This window comes from Macrotis lagotis, chromosome 1 (genome assembly GCF_037893015.1).
Source record: "Macrotis lagotis isolate mMagLag1 chromosome 1, bilby.v1.9.chrom.fasta, whole genome shotgun sequence".
NCBI lineage: Eukaryota > Metazoa > Chordata > Mammalia > Peramelemorphia > Peramelidae > Macrotis > Macrotis lagotis.
This window is the reverse complement of record NC_133658.1, coordinates 681,215,171-681,228,559: the sequence shown is the minus strand read 5'-3', so window position 1 is coordinate 681,228,559 and position 13,389 is coordinate 681,215,171. Positions and strand designations below refer to the sequence as shown.

At 33.9% G+C, this 13,389-nt stretch overlaps 1 pseudogene; it reads left to right on the top strand.

Moving 5' to 3' along the window:
- LOC141506198 (occludin pseudogene) overlaps window positions 1-11,945 on the top strand; it is a 67,452-nt pseudogene extending 55,507 nt beyond the window's left edge.
- Window positions 11,946-13,389: the final 1,444 nt, after the last annotated feature.

The window sequence follows — 13,389 nt, the reverse complement described above, 5'->3', positions numbered from 1 at the left end:
TTGATTAGCTGTTGACCCCAGTTAAGTCATTTAACTTTTGTTTGCCTCAGTTTCTTCAACTACAAAGTATAATAAAAGCACCTGCTTTATAGGGTTAGATCAAAATGAGATAGTATTTATAAAAAAACCATTTAACAGTGTCTGGAACATAAGTTGGCTCATTAAAAATATTTATTTCCCCCTTTGTTTTCATCATACCATCATGTTTTGTGTCTATACAACCAAAGTAAAAAGGAAAGTAGACACAATTGAACACAATTAAAAGGTGAGTTCTGGCCCACAAAATGACAATGAACAAGTAGACTAAATCTTTGTTTGTTATGGCTTTTAAAATGGAAATCAGCATATATATATATATATATATATATATATATATATATAATAAAAATGTTCTTATTTATTCATTGCACATGAATGTGAATATCACTGATTTCTGTATGGTTTGTTACTTTAGAATAGAAACTTCTAGGGGCCAGGACTATTTAAATTTGACCCACATCATTGCTTTGGGCTTATATTTCCCTGGAAGGAAAGTAGAAATTTGATACAATTATTCATTTAATTCAGATGAAAAAAATCTACTTGTACCTAAATTACTAGTTACCTCAAAATACCATATCCTTTTGGCTTTGGGGCCATTGTCTAATGATGCTAAATAAATATTAAACAACTGTCTGGGAATTATATGAGTTACAATGTGCTTCCTTTTATAAGTATCATGCTAATGGATAAAAATAGCAAGTGATATGTAAAAATAGCACAAAGAAATAATCTGTGGCATGAATTATAAAAATATTGGTAAATATTTTATTTCATGAATATAAAACATTGATTTATAATTCCAGAACTAAAAAAATGGTTATTCCTTTTAATAGTGAATGTAGGATAAGCCTCACTTTAAAAAAGCGTAGATTGTTAGCACTGAAGGGATCTTAGAGGTCTTTTTATCAAAATCCTTCCTGTTAAAGATGATAAAATTGAGGTCCTTTGAGGATAAACAATTTACCTAAGGTCACTCAAGAACTCAATGGGCAATGCATGGATAAATCTGAAATCTCATTTTAATTTCATTAAAAAATTATAAACAAGTATGAGCTAATATAAACATTTCAATTATATAATATAAATAATTTCAATATATAATGTAAATGAGGAACTAATGCTCCTTCCTAGTCAACCACAGATGGCCCAGGCATCTCAACTGAATCAACAATAAAAAATAAACTACATGTGGATAAGTTAACATATTTGAAAGGATCATATGAGTTTTGGGGTCTTGTATGCTTTCAGTACAGTGGCTTCCATACAGGAAATATCTTATTATCAATTGAAGATCAAGTCATTACTCTTAGGTTATATATTTTAAGAAAGAAAACAAGTCATGGGGGTTAGTTTGGTACCAGGAGAGAGATCAAAATTCAGGAGGTAAGAATTTTAGATGTCTGAGAAGAAATTACTCTTTTTAAAAATATAGTTATAGTATTTTGTTTTTCTCCAATTGCATGTAAAAATAATTTGTAATGTTCATTTTTTTTTGTTCTGTGTTTCAAATTCGATCTTTCCCTCTCATCCTCCCTGAGGCAGTAAACAACTTGATATAGGTTAGACATGTAAAATTGTGTAAAATATTGCATATTAGTCATTTTGTGTAAGACAATATCAATTAAAAAGACAAGAAGGAAAGAAAGAAGGAAGAAAGAAAGGGGAAAAAATAGTATGCTTCAGTTTGTATTCAAATAATTCAATTCTTCTTTGGAGGCTGATAGAATTTTTCATCATGAATCCTTTGGGATTATCATGGATCTTTATTTTGTCTAGAACAGGTAAGTCATTCATAATTCTTCATTCTTATTTTCCTGATTCTGCTCATTTTACTTTGTTTTAGTTCATGTAAATCTTTCCAGGATTTTCTGAAATTATCCTAGTAGTAATTTCTGATAGCCCAATAATAGTCCATTGTAATCAGACATCACAACTTGTTCAATCATTTCTCAATTGATGGTTATTCTTTCAATTTCCAATTCTCAACCATCATAAAAAGAGCTGCTATAAAAAGAGCTGTACAAAGAGGTTCTTTCCCCCCTCCCTTTTATATTAATCTCTGAAATACAGACCTAGCAGAGGTATTACTGGATCAAAAGACATGTTCCTTTTTGGAATAGTTCCAAATTATTCTCCAGAGTGGTTAGATTGTTGAAAAAATTGCTCTTGAGGAGAAAAGAACTCCCTCTCTTTATCTCTTCTTTCCTTCTCAGTGACCGTATCAGCAGAGAAACTGAACTAGTTGGAGAAAATGCATCAAGGTGATTGTAGAGAGAAGTATTCTAAAGACAAACAAAAATTCTAAAATGACAAAAAATTATTTGGAGATGCAATTGACCAGGTTATTATTGTGTGAACTACAACAAGGTAGAGACCAGGAGCTACCATCATTATCAGTAGCAATGTCTACTGGAGCCAAGAAAAACACTACCAGTTCCACCACTCAAAAACTTTGAACTTTGGAGATCAGAAAAGTGCTACATCTAAGGGGAATTTCATGAAGTCTCCATATAGGGACAAAGGGATTTCCAGTAACCAAATTCTGTGAGTTAATCCTTTACCATCCACATATTATACACATGGACCTCACTGTTGCTAAGCTTGAGTCCATTCTTTCCAAGAATTTTGTATTTATATAGGGGACAGTGGACCCCTAGTTTTGGAGGGCGATATTTTCATAAATACTGTTCTTGCTATACCTGCTCAGTAAAAAAGGACAGCTTGATGGAGCAGCAGATAGAGCACTGACCTTGTAATCAGGAGGACCTGAGTTCCACTTCTTGACATTTGACATTTAGTAGCTATGTGACCTTGGGCAAATCATTTTACCCTGATCACCTTACATCTAGGGCCATCTCCAGTCATCCTGATTCATGTCTGGCCACTGGACCCAGATGACTCTGAAGGAAAAAGTGAGGCTGGTGATTTAGCACAGACCCCCTCACTCAAATCCAATTCATTTGCTTGTCATGGCTTCACCTTCCTGATGTCATGGTCTTCTTCAAAGATGAAGGACAAAATCTCATATCATCAGTAAATACCCTTGAGTAAAAGATACTTGAGACTACTGATTGACAAATAAGACTAAACACATTCATTGGGTTTATGAATAATATACTAGAATATCCCAGGCATCTTGCCCACCAATGAAAGTATAAATCATGAATATAACCCCCAGAGTGGAGTACCACTCAAAGAACAGAAGAGAGGGCAGTATATAAAAACAGTTATTTTATATGCAAGTTTTTTAAATGTAGTATATGTAAACCCTGACAAGACATCTCTTTCTTAATGGTCTAGAGATACCTCCCAAGGGAATGGCTTTCTCTATTTCTGTTGGTTCAAACCCCCATTCCTGTGTGTTCTCTCTAATATTGTCAGTTACAGTTAGTATTTCTTCTATATCATTGATATACTTTAATGATTAGCACCCCAATGTCATTTAACTAGTCAATATCAATAAACTTTTATAAACTGATAATTTCTTAGAAGATATATCAAGAACAAAAGTACAAACATTTCCTCCCAACAACCAATCTCCTCTATGCTACCTTAGTCTCTGAGGAGAAGGAGCTCAACCTTAAAGCAGTAGTTACAGAGTATTCTCTTTCAACAAGTTAACTTTTGAATATGGCCTAGCTAAAGGACAGAGTCAAATCTTTGCTTGTATGACCCAACATCTTGGCTGTATCTTGTGCTGGGTTACATCTCAGGTTGTTTTCTAGTCTCAATAGCACTGTTCTTTCTATCATTTGACTCTCACAAGGTCAGCTATCTCTGATATAACTTTACCCAAGAAAAGGAAAGAATAAACAAAGGCCAAGAGGCAAAGAAACAAAAATCATGTTGATGACTAGGGCAGCTCTGTATAATGAAACAAGGCCACTCTCCCCAATCAAAGGTTTATATTCCTTTTCACTAAAATGAAATCAAGAAAGAGAGATTGAATCATCCAGTTAGTATCTGTCAGTCAACAAAGGTTTTTTTTCTTCATCATTCAGTTAACTAGAAGTAGAATACCTGAACGTGAAGTTCCCTGCTTCAGAGAGTTAGCTGCATCCACGGTATGATGAATTTCAGAGGAAGGCTCAATCCCCCACTTCTCTGCTTTCATTTGGGGGATTGTGGCAGGCAAAACACCATGTAGCTTCAGAAGATGGAGCTCCCATTGGCTAATACTTCCCTTTATATAAAGAGTTTATTAACTTTAACTTGATATTAGCAAAACTGTCTTACTTGCTTATCTCCTTTTTTTGACCTTTCTGTATTATTCTGGACGTTTTTAAATTTTAATTGTCATATCTTTTTTCTTCTTTTTTTATGCCTCACTTTCATTATTCTAAACCTCCTTGTAGTTGAAGCCTATCTCATAATAAATAAGTATATTTAAGCAAAACAAATCTATGCAGTAAAACTGTCTGAAAATGTAGGTTTCAGTCTGCACCTTAGGCCAATTTTATTATCTGTTTTCCAAAGGCATAATTTGTCACTGAACTGATCAAAGTTCTAAAAACTTTAAAAGAAATTTCTCCTTATATTTTGATGGTCATTGCAACTTGCTTTGCATCTATGCATTCCCCTCTGCATAATCATACACATCTTTCCAAGTTTCTCTGAATCTATTGTATTCACTATTTATTACAGTATAGTAATAGAGTACTACATTTATATACCATAAAAATTCAGTTTGCCTAAATTCAGTCTAGACTTCTTTTTACCTATATTATACTGTTTTCCAAATCTCTCAAGTTCCAGGCTAGATCTCTTTTTCCTAAATTATTCTGGTTTTGTCTAAAAAAGTTCATTTCTTATTTATCTCCCCTTCAAAAGGTATTTTTATTACTTTAATTTTTTTTTCTGGTCAACAAACATTTCTTGTTCTGTTAAGAGGGTGATAATATGCAAACAAATAAGTGAATTTTCTTTTTAAGGGAAGTAAAATAAGATTGTCAAATTAACTCTCAAAAACCCTATTTAATCTGTCATAAACCTGAAGTATAATTTATTTTGGTTTTGTTTTAAATTTCATTTAACTTTGTTTTTCATTAATTTCATGCAAAAAATAAATTTCACCATTCACTTCCTAAACCTTGAGTTCCAAATTCTCTCCCTTCCTCCCACCCTGCTCCCCATCACTGAGAAAGCAAGTAACTTGAAGTCATGAGACTCTTTACCTTGATAGTCATGTTAAAAAAGTAAACACAGCCCCCCCAAAAGAGAAACCTCAAGAATAATAAAGTGAAAAAAGTATGTTTCTATCTGTATTCAAAAACATCAGCTCTGTCATTGGGATAGAGAGAGTATTCTTTATCATAAATCCTTCAGAGTTCTCTTGGGTTACAGCATTGCTGAGAAAATGTAGATTATTCACAGCTGAACATACTGCAATATTGCTGTTACTTTTTATACCGTATATTTCCCAGTGCATTTGCTCATGTAATTTTATTACTGAGAGCATCCTGTTCATCATTGTCCATAACAGAATAGTATTTTATCTCTATCACATAAACACGTTATGTTCAGCCATTCCCCAACTGATGGGAGTTCCCTCAGTTTCCAGCTCCCCCTAACCAGAAAAGAGCTGCTATAAATATCCCAAAACATATAGGTTCTTCTTTAAGTATACTATTCATAGTACTGTAGAACAGAACACTCTTCTGATATATGCTGGTTACTGGGGACCTCAGAAAAGACATAGATATAAAAATAGCTCCAAATAGAAATAGTCTCATATAGTGATCTAGGAGCAGGGAGAATCTTTGGGGGAAAAAAGCTTTCTCAAATTTAGTGACAGGATTTCTCCGCTGATTCCATTGGTTTTTTCCCTTCAATGAGGGAACAACCTGAAGTCTGCCTGTTAAATATTTTGTTGGAACAACTTGATAGTAGCAGTCACTAACATTTATCTAGCACTTTATAGAGTCAGTGATTAGATAACTTTTGTACTAATTGATCATTTAGGCATCAAACTATCCAGGAACAAATAAGGATAATGGAAAGCAAAACCTGTAATTTCCAAACCAAAATTTGACAGAACTGCAAAGAGTCCTCTAAAGTATGTCACTAGTTAACTTCCATAGTAAATTATTCTGATCCTTATAAAACCAAAACAACTCTATAATCTTGTATAGATAGTTAATTTGCTTAAGTAAAAAAGAAGATAAAGTACAAACAAAAAAAGACTTATCAAATATAGCAAAGGACACTTCTAATAGACACTTTCCATAGGGAAAACAGAGGTGCTCATAATATATCTGTGAAATGGGGTTCTAGTAAATCCCAGAGTTTCAGATGGTGTCTCCATGTGGAAGAAGTCGGGGAGCTGCTTCTCCAAGAATCATTATGATGGGCAAGGGAAATGCACAGACAGTTGTGTAAGCAGGGGAGGAGGAAAAGGAGGAGAAAGAAGAGAAGGAAAAGGAGGAAGAGAAAAAGGAAGAGGAATAAGAGGAGGAGGAAAAGAAATAGGAGAAGAAAGATAGGATCACCTCTAGCAATGAGCCAGGAAGGCAAGCTAGAGGAAATGGGAGGGAAGACATCCTGTCATTTTATTTGCCAGGGTGGTTTATATGGAATATTTGTAATTTTGAACATTATTATACTGGGTTTTATAAAATGATGTACACATATTACTTTTAGGTTGAACATCAGCAAAGAAACATAAGAGTACTATATATATATATATATATATATATATATGCATACATATATCTGTGCATATGTACCTACACATATGTGTATACATATATATATGTATATATATATGTATATTCTGCAAGATTTAGCTAAATCCATAGTCTATTCAGTTTGAAACAACAAACAATTTGAAATGAACTGATTTTGTCCTGTAATTGGAAAGTGGTGGTTTTAAATAGTCTTGATATTCTGTTGAAAATGCTCTAAGTTCACTGCTAATTTGTTTTCTGCACTACTTATCCACACCTTTATTATATGGGCTATTTATAGGAAAATATCTACAACACATCCACTGATTGATGAACCTTTTAATTTTATATCCTGAGCCAGCTAGATGGTACAGTAGATAGGACACTGAGCCTGGAGTTAGTTACTTCAGACACTGACTAGTTTTGTAACCCAAAGAAAGTCACTTTAACTCTTTCTGCCTTAGTTTCTTCATCTGTAAAATGAGAATAATAAAAGTAGCATTTATTTCCCAGAGTTGTTGTGAGGATCAAATGAGAAAATATTTATGAAGTACTTTGAGAACCTTAAAGCACCATGTAAATGTCAAATATTATTATTATTATTAAAGAAATATAGGATCTAAGAAATGTGAGAAAAGAAGTAGAAGTCCTTCCCTGGATAATATGTATATTTTATTCAGTTCAACAAGCACTTACTAATTACTTATTATTTTCCAGGTACTGAACTGGGTGCCAGAGATACAAAAATAAAAATTAAACAGACCTGATTCTTAAGAAGTTTATATTCTACTGGGAAGAAACAATACATTCACACAAATAAATTCCTAATACCTATAAAGTAATTAGGGTAGAAAGGATTACAAACAACTATGAGGAATCAGAAAAAACCTGAGTAGTTCATACCTAAATTTCCTTTGAAGATAGCTATGAATACTGCAAAAAGTAGGTGAAGAATAAAAGCATTCTTGGCATGGAGGAAAAAGACATGGAAGCAGAAGATAGAGTCAAATGGGAGTATCAGCATTCCAGGTTGACTGAGATACAGGAAAAGATAGAATTGGAGCCAGACCATGAAGGATTTTAAATGCCAAATAGTTCCTTGTGTAGGGAAGGGACATCACCAGGCACATGCTTTAAGAATATCAAATTATAGAGTAATATGAAAGAATTAGACCAGAAAGTGACCTTAGAGGCCAACTAGTTCAATGAGGTTAGTCAACAGATCCAAGAAAAGCCTAGAAGCTCAGATAAATTCCATTGGGGAATTATCTACACTGTTTTGTCACCAGTGCCTACCATAATCTGGACATAATAAGAACTTAATAAATATTTTTTGAAGGACAAAAAGCAAAAGGTTCACTGGAATAAATTTTTAGTCTAAGACATGGGAACACCAGAGGTGACAGAGATAGTTAATTGACTATAGCATGCTGGGGTAAGACTTAGAATGCTCAGCATGACAATTTCAAATTTATTTCTCGAGATGTTTATAGGTAATATCTATTATATATTCTTTTACTAGATAAATTTTCATGGAGGGCTATTTTTACCTTGAGAATCTTTATATTTTGAATAATAGTCACTTTAAGGAACTTATCCCCACTTCTAATTTTGGATTTGCTGATTCAGTTTATCAACTGTCATTCATTCAATAGCTACCTCTAGGTACCCCTTCTCTACTTTATCCTTAATTGTTCACTAATTCCTTTTCTGTTATGCAGCCTCCCTCAACCTCGAGATCATTTGGTTTCATTTCTAAGCTCCCCTCACTTATTCAATATTTCCAGTTTTGCTTCCCAGTCAGAGCCCTCAAATGCTCTTCTATAGTTTTATCCTTGTCTCATTTTTGTCTTCATGAGCTTCACTCTGGTTCCATACATAATTTTTAAAAATATAAGTGCCTAAGGATTTACATTAAAGTTGTGATTGGTCACCATCTGCTATTGAGAAATTTTAAAAATTCATCACCACTGAAAAATCCAGTAAATTTCAGAATATAAATATGAAATATTGTATGAACAGGAAGACTATTGAACAGTGGCCAAGAGGCAAGAGTCAAGAGATATCATGAGTTCTAGTTTTGATTCCATAAATAACTGACCATTTGTATATGACCTATGTTTGAAATGGTAGATTTTTCTTTATCATTCTGGTAGATTTTACTGGAGTGTAGAACCAGAAGGTTGAGTGGAAGTATCAGAACCTGAAAGTAACAAGGATGTCATGAATTGAACAATTGAACTTTGCTTGTTTTTTTAAAGGGAAACCTCTAGATTGGTTCTCAGGAATGGAGTCTCTGCCAAATGACTGTTTTTGTCAAAACCATCAAGAAAGCCATATTGGACAACTGCATAACAAAGCAAGAAGGAGTAGGGTGTTGGGGTCAGTGAAATGGTAGATGCAGAAAGGCAGAAAGGGTAATTAGGAACTCTCCACAGAGGTGTACAGTGTTGATGCTACAGGTAGATGTAAGAAATTGTCCTTACTAACCTTATTAGCCCACTTGGTGGAGCAATGTTCAGAGTTTTGGACTTGCAGTCAGGAAGACATATTCAAATCTAATCTCTGGTACTTACTTGCTTGGGTATATCATTTAAACTTTCTTAGTCTCAGTTTCTTTAACTGTAAAATGTAGCTTTCAGTAGCATCTACCTCACAGGAAGATTCAAATGAGGTCATGTGAAAAGTATTTTGCAAATCTTAAAGTACTACATAAAAATTAATTATTATTATTATTATTATTATTATTATTATTATTGCTGTTGTTTTTATTCTTGCTAATTATTACTGTAATAAGCACTTCCCCATCTGTCCCACAACCTTGGGCTCAGGCTAACATTTTAAAAATGTAAAAGGAGGAGTCAGGGTCGAGCTATTTTTGTAAATTCTCCCCAGAATCTTCTGATTAGCAGTCTTCATATACCATCTCCATATCATATACCATCTGGTTGTACTCTGGCAGATACCTGGGGTATCTCCAGTATCCTTGATGGTCCTAGCCACAAACTCCCAAATGATGGAGTAGGTACTTCATGAGAGTAGGGATTCCTCTGGCAGATAAAGTGACCCTTGGATGGAATGTCTTTTATGGTTGGCTATGTGGTTGTCCCCTTTGTTTCTTGGCCCCTCTTGGTGACTGACCCCACAAAGTAGCATAGTCACCTTCAAAAAACAAATAAAATTCTGCTCAGCTCATTCATTTTTGCCATTCCCATAACTCTCATTTCCTGATACATACTCTTAAGCTTTTGGTTGACTAGGGAAGAAGTCTCTCTCTCTCTGAGATTACCTACCATTTGCCCTGTTTAAATCTTGTATGTAAATAATGGTTTACATGTTTCCTCTTCTATTAGAATGGGAGCTGTCTGAGCACAGGCAAGGATCATTTTTTTTTGCTTTTGTTTCCCTAGTGATCAACACAGTCCTGGCACATAGTAAATTCTTAATAAGCTTGTGGACTGAAATATCTACCTGTGTAAATATAGCATGCATATAAATGAGGGGGTTGAATTAGATGACCCCTAAGGTATTTTTTCAGATTTAAAATTCTGTCAAGAAGGGAAGATAACTATTCCCCAAATTAGGGAAACAGAACCTTTAAGCTTAGAGAACAATAAGATAGCACATAGTTGCTGATAGTCCTAAAAGTAGTATCATACACTTTAAAAGAAAAATAAAACACAAAACTATTTTTTAATAAATAGGCATTTTTTCTTTTCATTCTCCATTCTCTGAGGCTTCCTGAAGACAGCAGAAAAATATAAAACCTCTAATACCTTTTGAGAACTTCTATATTTTCTTGCATGTACTAGTATCAGAAGTTGAAGGATTCTAATAATATTTAGATAATATCTATATATCTATATAAATTTCCAATAAAACTAAATTAAAGGACATGTATATGGTCAAAAACATCTTTGTGTATGCCTGTTCTCTTAGGATAAAATATTTAAAGCCACTCCAAATCTTTCAGGGAAAACTTTTCACTTTGCCTGGATTATTGGGATGTGCATTGCCATCTTTGTTTGTGTGGTTTCCACACTTGCCTGAAACCAAGCTAAGGAAGTCCTTTTCTAGGAAGCAATTACTCTTTTAGAGGAATAGTGGCTTTGGAAGCTTTTGTAGCAGCTACAGCTAGGCTATGGTTACTCTATAGAAGAATTTATACTGACACAAGGGCTGCAAAGGGATTTTTACAAGCCATGATGGTGCTTTGTTTCATAGCTTCTTTGATATTTGTGACAGGGTTACCAGATTGAGAGTTTCCAGATCAAGAATGTACTACCTAGTGGTCATTATTGTAAGTGATGTCCAAGGTATCATGATATTCATTGTTACCATTGTTTACATAATGGGAATCAATCCCACAGCACAAGCTTCTGGGTCAATGTACTTAGCTCAGATATATGCTCTTTGCAATCAGTATTATGTATATACAACAACTGGATTCTATGTGAATTAATATCTTTATAGTGTGGTGAATCCCCAAGAGGCTGTTGCTATTGTGCTGGGATTTCTGGTTATTGTAGTTTTTGCTTTAATGATATTCTTTGCTGTGAAAACCCAAAGTAAGAGTAATATAGAAGACAAATCTATCATTGTATGGAACAAAAAAATGTCTATGAAAAGCAACCTCCTATTGTAGAGGAATGGATGAAAGAAATATGTCTGTAGATGCAGCAGAAGTTCATCTAACTCCATCTGCATAGTCAGTTGACAGTTCCATGGCATATTCCTCTTTATGGAAGAATGAATGCCAAATGGCCATATCTGGACTCTTCATACAAATCAACACCAACACCAGAAGTAGTTAAGGTGCTTCCAGTGACTTCACCTTGGTACCGTAGCCATGATAACTCAGCACTATCTTACAAAGAAACCTCATGGGAAAGGAGGGATGTCAAAAAGAGCTGACCAAGACCACCAGGAAATCAACTAGGCCACTGGAGGGCAATTTTACAAAGAACTGGATAAGGACTGGGACAGAGAATACCTCCCAATAACTTCTGACCAGCAGAGGAAGCATTATAAGAAAATCTTTGACACTGGTATACCGGAATGCAAGAATTTACAGGCAGAAATTGATGAAAAAGAGGTCTCCCCCTAGATAAAGAACTGGATAACCGGAGAAGAAAGTGAGGAATAAATATATGGCTGATGCTGCTGAATATACTGGACAAAAAAGTGAAAGCATCTGCAGATGATAAGAATAAGAAGAAATACTGCAAGCAACTGTAAACAAATTGCCTTAAATTTAAGGTGGATACAGTAAGGATAGACAAAAAAAATAGTCACAAGAAGATTTGAGACACTGTGAAGTATGACCTTGCTTTCTCTGCAAATGACTTAACCAATGTCATCTGAAGACAAATATCTCTTTAATCAATGAGAAGATATCTCTTTGTGATCTTTATGAAGTTTTCATGGCTAATGCTAATTTAATTCAATGGCATCAGTGTTGATACCTTTTATAATACTTTTTGGTAACTCACTTTTATATTCTGACATTAAGGTTTTTAGCATTTTAAATTTGGGAACCAGTATTAGGTTTTGAAGATTTAAACCTCAATGACTATTTCAATTGTCTCTAGTGCTATGACTTACACTCTGGTCTCTTTTGTCTTCTCAACTGAACATGTAAGTTCATTAAAAAGCTCTCTCCACAACAGAGTTGCTACTATTCTAGCTCAGAATTTAGGTGAACTCCATATAGCGACTCTGACTATATTAAAATCAAGTTCTTTGTCTAAAATGTGTTCTTCTCTACTGTGTATGCTGCATTCTAACCCCACTACTCCACTGATTTCTACTGAATGGATTGAAAACTTTTTATAAGTCAACTATTCCTGAGAGCTGATGCTATCTAATAATAAAAATTATATACAACTACCAAGTGTATATATTTTACTTTTTAATTATAGCATTTAGCCTCATAATGATGTAGGTTAGAATTTTTGTCATTTCTTCTTGAATGACTGTTTTTCTCTTGTTATGTTACATTTTTTTAATCAATTAGATGGTACATGTAATAAAATAAATTAATTCAAGTTATAACTTGAATTATACCTTATTGGAACTTTTAATGAATTTACATATATTATTTTCATCTTACATGAGTGTTGACCATTGTGGAAAAGCTTTTGTAAAAACCTTTCATACTCAATGGAAGTAATTCTGGTGGTAGCTGTGTGAAGTAATCTATTCACACGTTTGGTTGCTAATATTTTTGGACATAGACTACAGATTTATATGAAAACTGAAGATAGCATGCACTTCATGTAATAGAGATTTCAATGGTTTCTTTCAGTCTATGTGTTGTTCTAGTTGTTCTTAAGTTATAAAGTAGTCAAATAAATTTAGTTCAACTGATACTGACTGCTATTCATCTTACTATTGTACAGAAATGCTTTTGTGATTATATTTTTAAAAATTATATTTAAGGCAAAATAAGTGACTTGCTCAAGGTCACACAGCTAAGTAATTAAGTCTCTGAGGTGAGATTGGAACTCAGGTCCTCCTGACTCCAGGGCTGTTGCTCTCTGGCCTGAGAAGTTTATATTTTTCTGTGTGCTCTCTGTCTCTCTGTCTCTCTGTCTCTCTGTCTGTCTGTCTGTCTGTCTCTCTCTCTCTCTCTCTCTCTCTCTATATATATATATATATATATTATATATATATATATAGA